Source organism: Pristiophorus japonicus, chromosome 3, assembly GCF_044704955.1.
Source record: "Pristiophorus japonicus isolate sPriJap1 chromosome 3, sPriJap1.hap1, whole genome shotgun sequence".
NCBI classification, from domain to species: Eukaryota; Metazoa; Chordata; class Chondrichthyes; family Pristiophoridae; genus Pristiophorus; species Pristiophorus japonicus.
Genome location: NC_091979.1, coordinates 319,032,594 through 319,051,428, shown reverse-complemented (window position 1 = coordinate 319,051,428; position 18,835 = coordinate 319,032,594).

Below are 18,835 nucleotides of genomic sequence, written 5' to 3'. Positions count from 1 at the left end.
TGCACACCACCCACAAAACCTGAGAGGCTGAGACTACAAGAGGAACAGAATTTCCAATTCCCCAATAGCCACTAAAATGTGTAGATTAACCAGAATGATACCAGAGCTTAAATGGTTAAATTGTAAGGATAGGTTGAAGAAACTTGTTTGGTATTTGCTTGAGAATACCCAGCCTCTGACCTACTCTTGTTGCCACAGTATTTATGTGCCTGGTCCAGTAAAGTTTCTGGTCAATGGTAACCCCCAGGGTGATGATGGTGGGGGATTCGGCGATGATAGTTTAAGGTGTAGATCTGCTCATTTAAAGGGCCAGCGGAAGATAAAATCCAGGTTTTGTCAGATGATTTCTAAGCACGTCTGTCCTTGTTGGGTTCTGTGTTTTTGGCTAACTTAGTTATAGTCCATAGAGATTTAAAATTCTTCTACATTCAAATACTCCTCTTCCTGCTACTTCCAATTGGTTACCGGAGCTTCTCTTCTCAATGAAAGGTCAGACGATCGTTCTCCCATCACAAGTTCGAAGGTCAGCTCTTAAACTTAGATTCTCTTTGACGCAGGTTTGCAGATTAAAGAAACCATACTAGTATTGATTGGTTACAGTGGTGTAACCCTTTTGGGTGTGGAGTATAATGGGCGGCTAATTCAATATCATCCGTTTTACACCGTCGACCAAAGATCCAACTATGTCCATTTCAGTTTTAGTCATTGGGATCAGTATAATGTAAAATGTTCAAACCGTGTCGTTAATTCAGAAATTTAAGATTACCATTACTGTAGCCACAGCAAGTAGAAACATGAATGTAGAATGATAGGTGAACTGAATAGCACTGTAACCCTATGTTAAATGGTAAGTCTGTTAACTAATAAGATTATTTTTGAACTATTTACTACAAAACCCCACATTGAAAATGGGAATCAATTTCTCAGGGAAATGGGAGACACATTTTAACATTGCCCTATGTAACCTGACGCAGCTCACGTAAAGCACTTTGAAATTCTTCATTGTCACGATCACAAATGGCTTCTGATTTCTTGCCATCAACCTGGTGTATTAGCCCCAATATACCAAAGGCTACACTGTCTATTGAATAATTATTCAGTCGATCTTCAGCAATATGTTGCAATTTTGCACGGCATTTCTCGTTCTTGTTGTTAACTTTGAGTTTTAAGCATTCCTTGAAATGATGGATGGCATTCAGCAGGGACCCCTTCTCATACAGCTGGTTGTAAGGTTCTGCAAAACCAACCACGGAGACATGTGGCAGGGAAAATGGGAAGATGCCATGTTTAAAATGACCAACTGCAGCCAATAGCCTGTAAACCACGGAGGATGATGGGACTCTGGCCACCCTGAACAGTAACAGACAGTGTTGCAGGGGCACAGAACCGGACGGGGGATGAGCCAGCTACCGTAAGGGGGAAGACTGTACATTCGGTTCTTCCAGGAAAATGGATACAAGGCAACTTTAGCCAGGGCCATAAAGCTCCCAACCACCATGAGCGCCCAGTATGCTGAACTGTCGGCAGTCATGTATGTTCACCCACCCCGATGAATTCCCACGGCCCTATACCATCTGTTCAGATAGTATGTTCACCTGCAATGCCTGCACGGAGTATTTAGCCATCTGGTCCCGTCGCGGGTATACATCTGCAGACGGTAAGCCCCTGGCCATAAAACCCCTACTGCAGCACATCATGCAGGCAGTAGGGACCAGGGCAGATATTTGCATTCACAAAGTAAAGGCCCATTACAAACATGAGCCCAGGGCTGCAGGGAACCAAAAGGCAGATCAACTGGCCAAAGAGGGAGCCCGAACGGGAACCAAGTGGAACCCGCTCGAGGGAGGCCCCATAGCAGCTATCCGGGGTGGACAGGGGACACAAGGGAGCGCAGGGGTGGCTTTGGCCTGGGACCTCCAGCAGGTACAGGCACGAGATCCCGTCCTCAAGTCCGTCATGGACAAGCTGACTGCGGGAGAAAAGGTCGAAGGACCGTACGGAGGCACAGGCCTCCATGTTAGGGAGAAGATGTTGTTTAAAGGAGAGTAGTGGATAGTGCCCCAGCAGCACCAGAGGGAGTTCCTTCAGCTGGCCCACGCAGGCCCTGGAGCTGGACACCCCGGACCGGAGGTCACCTGGCAACGGGTGGTACAGGTCGGGTGGTGGCCCCAGCTCCGGGAAGACACTCGTGAATTTTGCACGAACTGTCTTGTCTGTGCAACCAATAATCCAGATCCCCAGAAAAGAAAGGTGTCTCTAGGACATGCAAGGAGGGTAGAGGGACCATGGCAATCAATACAAATCGATTACATAGGGCCCCTACCTGTGGCTAAGGGAGGGTACCGGTACTGCCTGGTTTTGGTGGACACTTTCACAAAGTGGGTTGAAGCCTTCCCTTGCCGAACAGCCACAGCAGCGGGGACCGCCAGGATATTGGTTAGGGAGGTGTTCTCCAGGTGGGGACTTCCACTGTACGTGGAGTCCGACCGGGGGAGCCACTTCACGGGACAGGTCATGCAGGCAACCCTTAAGGTGCTGGGGATTGAGGGGAAGTGGCATGTCGCCTACAACCCCCAGTCCTCGGGGCTAGTGGAGCGTATGAATAGGACCTTGAAAGAAAAACTCAGGAAGGAGACTGGGGATTCCCCGCAGAGGTGGGTGGAGAGGTTGCCCCTGGTTTTGATGGGGATCCGGGCCAGCCATTCGAAAAGCACGGGGTATTCCCCATACGAGCTCATGACTGGAAGAGCCATGCGAACCCCCACCCATGTACTTGCCCCGGTCCTGACGGAAGCTCAGGTAATCGAGGTGAATAGGGACCGCTTTACCAAAAGTCTGTTGGAGCACCTCAAGCAGATTCACTGGCAGGCGGCCACTAACATGGGGAAGCAACATCAGACCAACCGATTGCTGCTGGAACCGAGCAAACACCACGAGTGGCAGGTGGGGAACCAGGTCATGGTCCACAACTTTGCCAGGGTGGGAGTCTTTGAGCCACTATACATGGGGCCTTACAGCATTGTCGACAAGGCAAGCCCCATGGTATACGCGGTCAAGGTGCCCCGCCGGGTTAAATGGTTTCACATTAACCAATGTAAACTGTTTAACCCCAACAAGGCAAAACCTCGTGGGAATGGGCAGCCCGGAGGAATAATCCCGACGGGAAGCCCAGGCCCCCAGCCCACCACTGCAGCCCCACCGATCCCACCACAAGGAGCAGTGAGTTGCTTCACAGGTACAAGCTACCCACAGATTTGGGACCCACAGGAAGGGAGATTCCCACCCTACATATGGGACGAGTACTCACCTCCACCCGTTAGGAGATCCGCTCGGAATCCGCAGCCAAGGCTGCCATCGTCCCTAGCAGCCAGTTTTACTTTCCCGAGAGGTACTAGGGGGAAAAGGGCCGTGCAGGGCAGGCAGCCAGTCACTGGACGTGACCCCACAGCCAAGGTCTCCTGACGGGGAAGGGGTTGTACCGGAGACAGGGGCCGAACACAGTGAGGAGCCTGTCGGGGATAGCCTAGCCTTCGGTGCAGACAGCCCAGAGCCTGCAGGAGAGAGGGCGGCGGGTCCCAGTAGTGAGTGGTCCCTGGAAGAACTGAGGAAACGCTGTGAGAGTATCAGCTGAGAGTGGTTTCGGATGGAACCCTGTACAACACAAAGCCCCCAGAGGATACGGGAGTCCCCGGCAGTGAGGAGCCTGCCGGGGGAATTTTCGTTGCTCCCAAGGGCAGTGAGCCATCCCTGGAGGGGGTGAGGGGCTGTACCAGCCCAGTAAGCACCACCTGAAGCTCAGGGGACACCTTGGCAGGGGAGACAGAGGGGCCGCGGAGGTTGGTCCGGCCCAAGAGGCCAAAGGAGAGGTGGTCTCCCCCCTACATTCCCCCGCATAAAAGGAAAACCAAGGAGCGTCCCAGGGATTAGCACAGCCACCCGGGAAGGGTGGCAAGCAGGTTAAAAAGGAGAGCAGTAGGTGTGTACACATATATATATAAAGTGTTCTCTAGTGTAGTGGGGCTCAGGTGGCCTCTGCAATATAGGGAGTATAACAGTGAGGCTTTTGAGCCAATAGGATATGGAGCCGGGACTTCTTTTTTTTCTCTCACTTCCTCTTTTGTGTAAGGTTTGTTTGTTGTTTCAAGTGTTTATTAGTTGAAACCCCTTGACTTCCACAGTAAAATTGCGGTTTGCGGTCAGACCGATAGGCACACACAGTTTAAACCCGTGCAGGGGTACTGTGAGGTGGAGACAGAGTGGGAAATGGGGGAGGGATGAGCCAGGGGGCTCAGGGTTTTTGAACCAATTGAGGTTTTGTCTTTCAGATCAGAAGAGGAACCAGAGATGAGGAAAATCCTGCTCCTGTGCACCTACATCAGAATGTGCATCGGCTACCGGGGAGAGACTGAAGAAGCCATTATTTTTGGATGCTCAGGGGGGCAGGCATCGACTGTCACCACAGGAGAAGGGACCCCAGGGGTAGAGCGGACCGCAATATATACCCACAGGGGAAGGTGGCCAGGGTGATTGGGGTCCAATTCCACTAGATACTCCAGTCACCCCGGGGTCACGTATGGGGAAGCATCAGTCTCCTGCCCCAGCATTGAGGTGATCGCATCTTGGGTTAGGGTAGTGGTTGGGAAGAGGGTTCGCCTGACCTGTAAGGGGCACATCCTGGTGGGAAGGTGGTGGTGGCTCAGGAAGCTGACAAGGACATGGGAAACCCGACAGCAGATTGGGAGAGACTGGACAACAGCATCGACCGGACCATCACGGGCACCCAGTGGGGATTGAGTGTGTGTTGGGATAAATGGTGGGAGGCGGAGTTAGGAGTGTGTGTGTGCATGTGGCGATCAGAGAAGATATGCCCGGCAGGCATCTCCATAGCGTTCTCCCGACAGTGGCGGGATGAAGGGAAGGGGATGGGATGGGACCGGAGCATGGTCGCATGCATAGTAAGCCACCCCAGCTCCATCCACGCCACCGAGTTAAGCGCACACCCCAGACAGACCCTGCCCACAGCCCCGACCGAACCAACTGACACGGACAGATGCCCGACCCCCACCCAGGGACCAGAGAACGGTTTGGTTTTGGTTCCCACGGACAAGCTGCTATACCAGGGGGTCCACTACGCCTCCGTCATCCTAAACCTTACCGAGATGCACTGAGTGGTGTCCAAAAGAGACAGAACGCCTCTACCAGGCTCTCCTTCGAGAAATGTTCAGGACATTCTCCGAGCTCGATTTTGGCTATTTGAATAAGACTTTGCTGTACCGTCTACAACCCAAAGACAATGTCAAACCGAAAAGACACAGAAGAGGGATCTGGAATGATGTTTTTACCGGTTTCAACACCGGGGTATCAATGATCAATTGCATGGACAATTATGTAGCACATTTGGGATACCACATTCCATTTTTACGAGAGCACCTGACAGATCTGTTCAAAGCAGCACAAAAATCCCAGAAACATTATTTCACCCTACAACAAAAAAACAGTAAAATTGGGAGCCCAGATAGCTGACTTAAATTCAAGGCCCTGGTGGGATTGGGGGTTGGACGTAGAGGTCCCGGCCTGGGACCACATCCTCTCTCACGCCCTGGTAGTGGCACAGCTGATCACCGGAGCCGATTTGCTGGCGATCCGCTGCCAGCTTAGGAGAAAGGGCCGTCGCTTAAAAATTGAGAAAGCTCTGCGGGAGGCCAAGTCAAAGGCCAAACGAAAAGGGAGGGCGAGCAAAGTCTATGCAGTGTGATGGGACTGATTGTACGAGCCGAATGTATTGCACTGTAAAGAAAAGTCTGTACCTTGTTAAAGGTCCGTACCTCCCTATCTGTAATACTATGATGTGTGATACTATTCTAAATTATGATTTTGGTGAAGGGTATTGGTTGAGAAGCATTTTTACATTTTCAGTATTGTATTGGTTCCAAATGTATGAATACCATTGGTGTATTTTAATGTTTTATCGTGGGTTTAGATAAGATTTGGGGAAGATTGGCTCTGTGAGAGGGAAACGGTTTTGCTTCACATTTTGAAAACACCCAAAGACAGAGTGTTTTAACGAGGGACTGTAAGGTTCTGCAAAACCAACCACGGAGACATGTGGCAGGGAGAATGGGAAGATGCCATGTTTAAAATGACCAATTGCAGCCAACAGCCTGTAAACCGCGGAGGATGATGGGACTTTGGCCACCCTGTACAGGCAAAATCTCCCCAGTAATACACAAGGCAACACAAAGGGTATCAGTTTGAATAATTAAACAAAGGCCCACAGGTCTGATGCAATCAGTTTGGCCAGCCCAGACAGAATGTCACCTCTGTCGAGATAGTGAACAATCATCTTCATTCCAGACAGATGGATACACATCGAACTGCCATTCACACCCCATGAACGGACTATAAGAAAAGCTGAAAAAACACACAAGGAAGTTGGAGAGGTTAGAGGTTTTGGAGAGGGGGGAGGTTTTGGAGAGGGGGGAGGTTTTGGAAGTTGGAGAGCTTGGAGCTTGGAGCTTGCAGCTTGTATCTAGAGACAGCTCTCTCTCCCTCTCGCTCTCGCTCCACCAGAGGAAGAAGCAGCAGTTCCGCAGACGAAGCCACCGAGACTGAGAACCAGCAGGCAGTGGCAGTGACTTCCCACAGCTGAGCTGAGCAAGGAAACCAACCAGATGTTGGAGGTTGGAGTCAGCTTTTAGGAGTTTGGTCAGCTTTTCACAGGGCCCTCGCTCTGGGGAAGGTGGGCTTAACTCCAGCAGCTTTTTAAGAAGAAGCCAACCGAAAGGCAAAGCGAAGAAACCAACGCAACATCAAGGAGGAAAACCGAACTGACCGACAATGTAGAACCCACCCCAGAGGGACCCCGAGCTGAAATAAGTGCCCCCAGAACCCCGGAGTTGATAGGATTGTGAGTGCAGCCCAAACCCCTCACAGACTTAATTTAGGATAGGAATTGGTAAGAAGGGTGGAAGTGGGAGGTGTGGTTGTGTGTGGGTGGAATGTTTTAACCGCTTATTTTGCCCTTCCCTGTTGTGAGATTTTACGTGTTGTTGAGTGAGATTGTGCCATTACTGCTATTTATGACCTCTTCCTATGCCCTCTATCTTGGTGTTTACTATTCTAAATAAACAACATTTGCTATTTTGTACTCTTACCATTGCATCGCAAATAGGTTGTCTGCCTTGGGCAGCGAGTATTGGTCCTGTAGCGAGAAACGATTAATAGTTACTTTATAATCGCCGCAAATCCTGACCGTGCCATCACTTTAGAGTACTGGAACAATCGGGTTGGCCCACTCGCTGAATTTCACTGGGGAGATGATGCCCTCACGTTGCAGCCTGTCCAGCTCAATTTCCACTCTCCCTCATCATGTGAGGTACCGCTCGTGCCTTGTGGTGAATGGGTCGTACCTCTGGGACCAAGTAGATCCGCACCTTCACCCCGGAAAAGTTTCCAATGCCTGGCTCAAAAAGGGAAGGAAATTTGTTAAGAACCTGGGTACATGAGGCCTCATCAACTTGTGATAGCGCTCGAATGTCATCCCAGTTCCAGCGGATTTTGCCCAGCCAGCTCCTTCCAAGCAGTGTGAGGCCATCGCCCGGGACAATCCAGAGTGGCAGTTCGTGCACCGTGCCCTCGTAGGTGGCCTTGAACATGACGCTGCCCAGGACAGTGATAAGCTCTTTGGTGTACGTTCTCAGTTTTGTGTGGATGGGGCTCAGGGCTGGTCTGAGTGCCTTGTTGCACCACAGTCTCTCAAACATCTTTTTACTCATGATGGATTGGCTAGCGCCAGTATCCAGCTTCATGGCTAGAGGTAAGCCATTCAATTTTACATTTAGCATTATAGGTGGACATTTCGTCACAAATATGTGCACCCCTTGTACTTCAGCATCTGCCTCCTCTCTCTGAGGTTCGAAATTGCTTTGATCCACCATGGACCGATCTTCCTCTGGTACATGGTGGTTAGCATGATTTGCAGAGCTTGCAGCTCGTTTGCAAGCTCGTTGGAGGTGCCCCATTGTTTCACAGCTCTTGCAAACATAACCTTTGAAGCGGCATGAATAGGCTGAATGTCAGCCTCCACAACACCAACAAGGTGTGAATTGCCTTGCATTCATCCTTTGTTGGGGACTCTGAATCATCTGGGTCACCTGAGGCCTGCTGGCAGTTGCAGACTCGTGGGTTCTGCCCTGTACATTTCCGCTCGCAAACACAGTTCCAGTTAATTTATGAACATTGCTAGCACTTGTGTGCTGAGAGATTTGTTTGGTGTTATCACTGGTGGACATAAACGCCTGTGCTATCACAATGGCCTTACTGAGGGTCGGTGTCTCTACAGTCAAAAGTTTTCGTAGGATGGTCGCGTGGCCAATGCCCAGTATAAAAAAGTCTCTGAGCATCTGCACCAGGTAGCCATCAAACTCATATTGTCCTGCAAGTCACCATAGCTCGGTGACGTAGCTCGCCACTTCCTGATCTTCACGCTGGCACATGTAGAATTGATACCTCGCCATCAGCACGCTCTCCCTCGGGTTAAGATGCTCCTGAACCAGTATACACAACTCCTCATATGACTTATCTGTGGGTTTCACCGGAGCCAGAAGATTCTTCATGAGGCTGTAGGTCGGTGCCCCGCAGACCGCGAGAAGGACCGCTCTCCTTTTTGCAGCACTTCCTTCTCCGTCCAGCTCGTTGGCAACAAAGTACTGGTCAAGCCGTTCAACATAGGCTTCCCAGTCCTCACCCTCCGAGAACTTCTCCAGGATGCCCACAGTTTGCTGCATCTTTGCGTTGGATTCGTATACTCGTCGTCATTTATTGTGTTCCTAACACAGCTGAGACTGCACACAGGGAGGTTAAAGTAACAGTGACCTCAATCTTTATTAAGACACTCCAGAGTGAGGAACAGGCCTTGGGGGCCGGCTTATATAAAGTGCTCCGAAGGGATGCTGGGATCCCTTGGGACTTCAGGGGTTGCGCTCCCTGGTGGCGGAACATGGGAGTGCATGCTTTACTGATACACAGCAGGCAACACCTGGAGTCCATTGAGGCGTTGTTGGGGGCCTCAACACCTCATAGTTATATTCACTTCCTACGCATTCACTCAGACGGTGAGCATGGAGACCTTTCAGCAGCAGCTCCCCAACATGCCCACAGTTTCTCAGACACCGCTGTGGATACACTTGATGACCTGGAGATGCGGCGGGAGTTGCTTAGGACAGAGGCTGGGAGGAGAACACAACCACAGACACACAGAGTCCTATGGAGGGAAATCGCAGAACGAGTGTCTGTGACTGACATTGGGGCCAGGAAGTGCCACTCAATGCCAGAAAAAGTGGAATGACATGACTCGGCTGGTGAGGGTTTCTTAAATCTTAAACGTCAACATGCTATGCTCTGAGCTCAATGTGCACTCTCTGCTCAATGTAGTGTTTCGGAACCCATGCCCTACGTGGGTGAGACCAGATGCAAAGTTCCCATTTGTAGCCACACGCACTGCAAGGGCCTGCATGTGCTAAAAACTTCCCTACTCGGTTCTGCAGACCCATCCCTGATGTTGTTAACTCTTCAGTCTTCTTATGTGTCTTGAAGACGGTCACCTCCCCGGTAACATGAGGTCCTGGCCCCCTAATTCAAGCATTGCCACAGCAGATCAATGCAGCGAATGGAAGTTACCTCAAGCTGTGAAGACTCTCATACAGTAACATCTAATAAACTATTTAAGGCACATGGGACACACTGATAGAAGGGTTTTAAATCAGACGTCCTCTTTAATCTTACAGGGGAAGCTCGCCCACAACGCAGAGAGCAGATGAGGACTGGAGGAGGGGACTCTGAACTCTCGTTCCTCACTGCATCGGAGGAATGCGTCACAGCCCTGATGGGTGTTCAAGTTGGTGCCTGTGTGGCGGGTGAGGCTGCACCCCCTCGGGACAGTGATGGTATATTGAGTTCCTTTGCAGCGCCCGCCAGACCACTTAGGTCTGATACCACAATCCTTCAGCTGTTTCCATCAAACTGCCATTCTCAAATGCCTTCAGCACTCCTTGCCCACTCCCCTGCAGGTAACCAGTCTTCTATGTGTTTGTATTTTCAGATCATCAACCAGACACACCTGGGCCTTCACGTCACCCTTCCACTGGTGGAGATGCTGCCAAGGAGGAGGAGGAGGAGGAGGAGGACACCTCCTTTGATGTCACGCATGAGCCAGCAGCATCTGAGAGCAGGGCCAGCACCTTTGTTGATGAAGGGGTGGTCGGGGAGGCGGAGTTGGGTGATGCTCCGGGACCCAGTGACCTGCAGCAATGCCATGGAGGAGGGGAAACACGGGAGCCAGCTCCCCAGGGTGTGACTGCGTGCCTGAGTGATGCTCAGCACCACTTTGATGATGAGCCAGAACTCGAGGTTGTCACAAGACAATCCCTGCAGTTGTACAGTGGAGAAACGCTGCTTCAGGACCCCGTTAGTTTGCTCTACAAAGTCCTGGTTGCGATATGGCTGCTGTTATGGTACTGCTCGGCAGGGGTTGTGGGATTGCGGAGGGGTGTCATTAGCCAGGTGTCCACACCATATCCTTTGTCATCGAGGAGCCAGCCACGGCCATCATGCTCTGGCTGGAAGGGTCGTGGCACACTGCTCTCCCGCAGGATGAAGGCATCGTGGCAACTACCAGGATAGCTGGCATTGATAGCGAGGATTATGTGCCTGTGATCGCAGACAAGCTGAACGTTGAGGGAGTGGTATCCCTTGCGATTCTGAAACAGCTCTCCATCTTGGGGCGGGGCCCTCAATGCCACCTGCGTACAATCAATGGCCCCCTGAACCCTGGGTAAGCCCGCTATCCTTGCTAAGCCACGGGAGCACACATCCAGGTCTTCTCTGGACATGCTGAATTTAATGTAGTCCATTCGTTTGGTGTAGAGAGTGTCGGTCTCCTGGCGAATGCAGCAATGTACTGCAAACTGCGCGATGTTGCAGATATCGACTACAGGAGACTGGAAGGAGCCGGTAACATAGAAGTTGAGGGTTATTGTCATTTTCACTGCCACTGACAGCGAAGTCCTGGTGCCGAATACAGCTGCCAGGTATGTCTGCAGGAGGTGGCAGAGTTCTGTCACCACCTCCTTGCGGAACCTCAGCCTTCATAGGCACAGCTCCTCAGACATGTCAAGGTAAGAATAATGTGCACGGTAAACCCTCCGATTGTATGGCCTCCTGCCCCGCTGTCTGGAGTCTCTCCTGTGGCCAGCATCCACATTTGCCATAAGCCGTCTCTGCATCTGGTGCCTTTCAAGTCTTCACTACAGGACAACATGGTGTGCGATCACTGTCCCCATAACTTTGCAGAGGTAGCAGCGATATGCTAGTTCCAAATATATCTGATGTTGAACCCAACAATGTCTCTGAGATGCTCGTGCTGAAGCTTCGGGGTCATTCGAACTGTGCGAGCAGCCAACGCAGCACGGAGCACGGACATCGCAGAGACATTGTTGGGTTCAATACCGGATACATTTGGAACGACCATATCGCTGTTAACTCCAAAACAACACGAGAACAGGAGGAGCGGCAACCCTACAAAGGGCGCGAGAGAGCCCTGCAGTGGCACCAAAACAATGCGAGAGCGTGAGGAGCTTACAGTAATACAGTAACCCTTTAAACAGCTCGCTCAACTGGCAAAGTGCTAAAGAGCCAGCCCAACCAGCACTAACAGACCTGGGAGGGGAAGAAGTCAACTGAAATCAAGGTGTGATGTCACAGGAAAGCAGGGAAGCGATTGGTTAGTCAGTATTTTTCCCTTTTTCTTGGGCATTAGTTTAAATTAAGAGCCGGGATTAAAAACTAAACATTCAAAACTTCAAAACTTAATTCATGAAATAAAGTACATTAGAGATGGCAGGGGAGGCGATGTCTTTCTGCTGCTGCATGTGGGAGCTGGTGGACACCAGTGAGATCCATGGTGACCACATCTGCAGTAAGTGTTGGCAGCTTGAGAAACTTCGGCTCTGTATTGATGAGCTGGAGACTGAGCTTCAGGCACTGCCACACATCAGGGAGGGGGAGAGTTACCCGGATCCTGTGTTCCACGAGGCAGTCACATCCCTTAGGTTAAATAATTCAAATTTGATCCGTGGTCAGGGACAGGACAGTGTGACTACGAGCGAGGCAGGTATGGGGATCCAGGAGATAGTGGTGGAGGAGTCTCAGCCCTTGCTCTTGTCCAACAGGTTGGAGGCTCTTACTCCCTGTGTGGACCAGAGCAGGAACTGCAGGGAGGATGAGCAAACTGACCACAGCACCGTGGTACAGGGGGCCATTCAAGTGGGGGGAGTAAAAATAAATGTTGTTGTGGTAGGGGACAGTATCGTTCGGAGGATAGATACTGTTCTCTGCAGCCGAGAGCATGAGTCCCGAAAGCTGTGTTGCCCGCCCGTTGCCAGGGTTAAGGACATCTCCTTGGGGCTGGAGAGAAACTTAGAATGGGAGGGGGTAATTCTAGTTGTCGTGGTCCATGTAGGGACCAATGAGATAGGTAGGACAAAGAAAGAGGTTCTACTGAGAGAGTATGAGCAGCTAGGGGCTAAATTAAAAAGCAGAACCACAAAGGTAATAATCTCTGAGCCACAAGCAAATTTGCATAGGGTAAATAAGATCAGAGGGATGGACGCGTGGCTCGAAGACTGGTGTGGAAGAAATGGGTTTCGATTATTGGTGCACTTGCACCAGTACTGGGGTCAGAGGGAGCTGTTCCACTGGGACAGGCTTCACTTGAACTGTGCTGGGACTAGTGTCCTGGCGAATCGAATAACTAGGGCTGCATAGAGTGCTTTAAACTAAAAAGTGGGTGGGGCGGGATGGGGGAAGGGTTCAGGTGAGCGGAAATTTAGTAAGTCAAAGAGAAAGGAGAAGGCAATAGAGCAGGGTAGCACTGGGGGAAATGATAACCAGAGTGTGACAGGAAGGGACAGAATGTATAAACATAAGAGTGTAACAGAAAGTGGGGTCAAAGCAGGGGAAAAGATCAAAAGACAACATTAAAAGTTCTTTTTCTGAATGCACGCAGCATTCTTAACAAGAGAGATGAGTTGACGGCACAGATAGATATAAATGGGTACGATTCGATAGCCATTACAGTGACGTGGTTGCAAGGTGACCAAGGCTGGGAACTGAATATTCAGGGTTATTTGACAATTCGGAAGAATAGACAGAAAGGAAAAGGAGGTGGGGTAGCTCTGCCAATAAAGGATGAGATCAGTGCAGTAGTGAGAAATGATATTGGCTCAGAAGATCAAGATGTAGAATTAGCTTGGGTGGAGATCAGCAATAATATGGGGAAGAAGTCACCAGTGAGTGTAGTCTATAAGCCACATAATAGTAGCTACACTGCTGGACAGAGTATAAATCAAGAAATAATCGAGGCTTGTAAAAAGGAATGGCAGTAATCATGGGCGATTTTAACCTTCAAATTGATTGGACAAATCAAATTGGCTAGGGCAGCCTTGAGGAAGAGTTCATAGAGTGTATCCAGGATGGTTTCCTTGAACAGTATGTGGTGGAACCAACCAGGGAGCAGTCTTTCTTCGATCTGGTGCTGTGTAATGAGACAGGATTAATAAATAGTCTTATCGTAAAGAATCCTCCAGGAAAGAGTGGTCATAGCATGGTTGAATTTCAAATTCAGTTGGAGGGTGAGAAAGTTGGGACTCAAACCAGTGTCCTGATCTTAAATAAAGGTGATTACAAAGGTATGAGGGCAGAGTTGGCTGAAGTGGACTGGTAAAATAGATTAAAATGTAAGACGGTTGATAAGCAGTAGCAGATATTTAAGGAGCTATTTCATAACTCTCAACAAAAATATATTCCAGTGAGAAGGAAAGACTTTAAGGAAAAGGAGAACAATCCGTGGTAACTAAGGAAATAAGGGAGGGTATCAAAGTGAAAACAGTGGCACACAATGTGGCCAAGATTAGTGGGAGGCCAGAGGATTGGGAATTTTTTTAAAAACCAGCAAAGGACGACTAAAAATATAATAAAGAGAAAGAAGATGGATAATGAGATTACATGAGCAAGAAATATAAAAACAGATGGTAAGAGCTTCGACAGGTATATAAAAAGGAAGAGGACAGCGAAAGTAAATGTTGGTCCCTTAGAGGATGAGTTTGGCGAATTAATAATGGGGAACAGGGAAATGACAGAGACTTTGAACAAATATTTTGTATCAGTCTTCCAGGTAGAACACATTAAAAACATCCCAATAATAGATAATCAAGGGGCTATAGGGAGGCGGGAACTTAAAACAATTACTATCACTAAAGAAAACATACTCGGTAAAATAATAGGACTAAAGGTAGACAAGTCCCCAGGACTTGATGGCCTGCATCCTAGGGTCTTAAAAGAAATGGCTACAGAGATAATGGATGCATTGGTTGCAATCGACCAAAATTCCCTGGTTTCTGGAGAGATCCCAGCAGATTGGAAAACCACAAATGTAATGCCCCTATTTAAAAAAGCAGGGAGACAGAAAGCAGGAAACTATAGACCAGTTATAGTCTTGGTCATTGTGAAAATGCTGGTGTCCATTGTTAAGGAAGCAATAGCAGTACATTTGCAAAATTATAATGCAGGCAAGCAGAGTCACAATGGTTTTATGAAAGGGAAATCATGTTTGACAAATTTGCTGGAATTCTTTGAGGATGTAATGAGCAGGGTGGATAAGGGGGAACTAGTGGATGTCGTGTATTTGGATTTCTAGAAGGCATTCCATAAAGTGCCACATAAAAGGTTACTGCACAAGATAAAAGTTCACGGGGTTGGGGGTAATATATTAGCATGGATAGAGGATTGGCTAACTAATAGAAAACAGAGATTCGGGATAAATGGGACATTTTCCGGTTGGCAAACTGTAACTAATGGGGTGCCACAGGGATCGGTGCTGATCACTCAACTATTTACAATCTATATTAATGACTTGGATGAAGGGACCGAGTGTAATGTAGCCAAGTTTGCTGATGATACAAAGACGGATTGGAAGCAAATTGTGAGGAGGACACAAAGAATCTGCAAAGGATATAGACAGGCTCAGTGAGTGGGCAAAAGTTTGTTGGCAGATGGAGTATAATGTGGGGGAGGTGGGACCAGTACAAACCAGACGGTCTGCACCTGGGCAGAATCGGAACCAATGTCCTCGGGGGAGTGTTTGCTCGTGCTGTTGGGGAGGAATTAAACTAATATGGCAGGGGGATGGGAACCAATGCAGGGAGATAGAGGGAAACAAAAAGGAGGCAAAAGCAAAAGACAGAAAGGAGATGAGGAAAAGTGGAGGGCAGTGAAACCCAAGGCAAAGTACAAAAAGGGCCATTGTACAGCAAAATTCTAAAAGGACAGAGGGTGTTAAAAAAACAAGCCTAAAGGCTTTGTGTCTTAATGCAAGGAGTATCCGCAATAAGGTGGATGAATTAACTGTGCAAATAGATGTTAACAAATATGATGTGATTGGGATTACGGAGACATGGCTCCAGGATGATCAGGGCTGGGAACTCAACATCCAGGGGTATTCAACATTCAGGAAGGATAGAATAAAAGGAAAAGGAGGTGGGGTAGCATTGCTGGTTAAGGAGGAGATTAAGGCAATAGTTAGGAAGGACATTAGCTTGGATGATGTGGAATCTATACGGGTAGAGCTGCAGAACACCAAAGGGCAAAAAACGTTAGTGGGAGTTGTGTACAGACCTCCAAACAGTAGTAGTGATGTTCGGGAGGGCATCAAACGGAAATTAGGGGTGCATGCAATAAAGGTGCAGCAGTTATAATGGGTGACTTTAATATGCACATAGATTGGGCTAACCAAACTGGAAGCAATACGGTGGAGGAGGATTTCCTGGAGTGCATAAGGGATGGTTTTTTAGACCAATATGTCGAGGAACCAACTAGGGGGGAGGCCATCTTAGACTGGGTGTTATGTAATGAGAGAGGATTAATTAGCAATCTCGTTGTGCGAGGCCCCTTGGGGAAGAGTGACCATAATATGGTGGAATTCTGCATTGGGATGGAGAATGAAACAGTAAATTCAGAGACCATGGTCCAGAACTTAAAGAAGGCTAACTTTGAAGGTATGAGGCATGAATTGGCTGGGATGGATTGGCAAATGATACTTAAGGGGTTGACTGTGGATGGGCAATGGCAGACATTTAGAGATCGCATGGATGAACTACAACAATTGTACATTCCTGTCTGGCATAAAAATAAAAAAGGGAAGGTGGCTCAACCGTGGCTATCAAGGGAAATCAGGGATAGTATTAAATCCAAGGAAGTGGCATACAAATTGGCCAGAAATAGCAGCGAACCTGGGGACTGGGAGAAATTTAGAACTCAGCAGAGGAGGACAAAGGGTTTGATTAGGGCAGGGAAAATGGAGTATGAGAAGAAGCTTGCAGGGAACATTAAGACGGATTGCAAAACTTTCTATAGATATGTAAAGAGAAAAAGATTAGTAAAGACAAACGTAGGTACCCTGCAGTCAGAATCAGGGGAAGTCATAACAGGGAACAAAGAAATGGCGGACCAATTGAACAAGTACTTTGGTTCGGTATTCACGAATGAGGACACAAACAACCTTCCGGTTATAAAAGGGGTCGGGGGGGGTCTAGTAAGGCGGAGGAACTGAGGGAAATCCTTATTAGCCGGGAAATTGTGTTGGGGAAATTGATGGGATTGAAGGCCGATAAATCCCCAGGGCCTGATGGACTGCATCCCAGAGTACTTAAGGAGGTGGCCTTGGAAATAGTGGATGCATTGACAGTCATTTTCCAACATTCCATTGACTCTGGATCAGTTCCTATAGAGTGGAGGGTAGCCAATGTAACCCCACTTTTTAAAAAAGGAGGGAGAGAGAAAACAGGGAATTATAGACCGGTCAGCCTGAAATCGGTAGTGGGTAAAATGATGGAATCAATTATTAAGGATGTCATAGCAGTGCATTTGGAAAGAGGTGACATGATAGGTCCAAGTCAGCATGGATTTGTGAAAGGGAAATCATGCTTGACAAATCTTCTGGAATTTTTTGAGAATGTTTCCAGTAGAGTGGACAAGGGAGAACCAGTTGATGTGGTATATTTGGACTTTCAGAAGGCGTTCGACAAGGTCCCACACAAGAGATTGATGTGCAAAGTTAGAGCACATGGGATTGGGGGTAGTGTGCTGACATGGATTGAGAACTGGTTGTCAGACAGGAAGCAAAGAGTAGGAGTAAATGGATACTTTTCAGAATGGCAGGCAGTGACTAGTGGGGTACCGCAAGGTTCTGTGCTGGGGCCCCAGCTGTTTACACTGTACATTAATGATTTAGATGAGGGGATTAAATGTAGTATCTCCAAATTTGCAGATGACACTAAGTTGGGTGGCAGTGTGAGCTGCGAGGAGGATGCTGTGAGGCTGCAGAGCGACTTGGATAGGTTAGGTGAGTGGGCAAATGCATGGCAGATGAAGTATAATGTGGATAAATGTGAGGTTATCCACTTTGGTGGTAAAAACAGAGAGACAGACTATTATCTGAATGGTGACAGATTAGGAAAAGGGGAGGTGCAAAGAGACCTGGGTGTCATGGTACATCAGTCATTGAAGGTTGGCATGCAGGTGCAGCAGGCGGTTAAGAAAGCAAATGGCATGTTGGCCTTCATAGCAAGGGGATTTGAGTACAGGGGCAGGGAGGTGTTGCTACAGTTGTACAGGGCATTGGTGAGGCCACACCTGGAGTATTGTGTACAGTTTTGGTCTCCTAACCTGAGGAAGGACATTCTTGCTATTGAGGGAGTGCAGCGAAGGTTCACCAGACTGATTCCCGGGATGGCGGGACTGACCTATCAAGAAAGACTGGATCAACTGGGCTTGTATTCACTGGAGTTCAGAAGAATGAGAGGGGACCTCATAGAAACGTTTAAAATTCTGACGGGGTTAGACAGGTTAGATGCAGGAAGAATGTTCCCAATGTTGGGGAAGTCCAGAACCAGAGGTCACAGTCTAAGGATAAGGGGTAAGCCATTTAGGACCGAGATGCGGAGGAACTTCTTCACCCAGAGAGTGGTGAACCTGTGGAATTCTCTACCACAGAAAGTTGTTGAGGCCAATTCACTAAATATATTCAAAAAGGAGTTAGATGAGGTCCTTACTACTAGGGGGATCAAGGGGTATGGCGAGAAAGCAGGAATGGGGTACTGAAGTTGAATGTTCAGCCATGAACTCATTGAATGGCGGTGCAGGCTAGAAGGGCCGAATGGCCTACTCCTGCACCTATTTTCTATGTTTCTATGTTTCTATGTAAAGTGTGAGGTTTTCCACTATGGCATGAAAAATAAAAAAGCAAATTATTATTTATATGGAGAGAGATTACAAAAGGCTGCAGTACAGAGGGACCTGGCGGTCCTTGTGCATGAAACATAACCGAATTTCCCATCAGGCAGCACCCACACATAACGCCACTGGTCAAGCCGTTCACACCCCATTGCTGCCTCACTCAACAGACTGATTAGAATTTCTCGGTCCAGGCATTAGAGGCACTGAGATCAATTTATCATGGAGATGGCAATGGATTCCAGTGGAACTGATTGAGGGATATAGTGAGAAGGTAGAGTTGAGATCACCCAATCAGCTTGGGTTTTGCTGGCTCTTTCTCCGTTGGTAAACAGGTCCATGGTGGTAATTGGGCCCATGGAGATCTGTGACATCATACACTGCTCATGTTCTGGCACCACTACCCCTGGAGAGCAAAGCAGTGGTGGTGAGGTTTGTTTACCAGTTTCAGTTTCGAGTTTCACATTCAGGAAATAATTAAGCTGGAAAT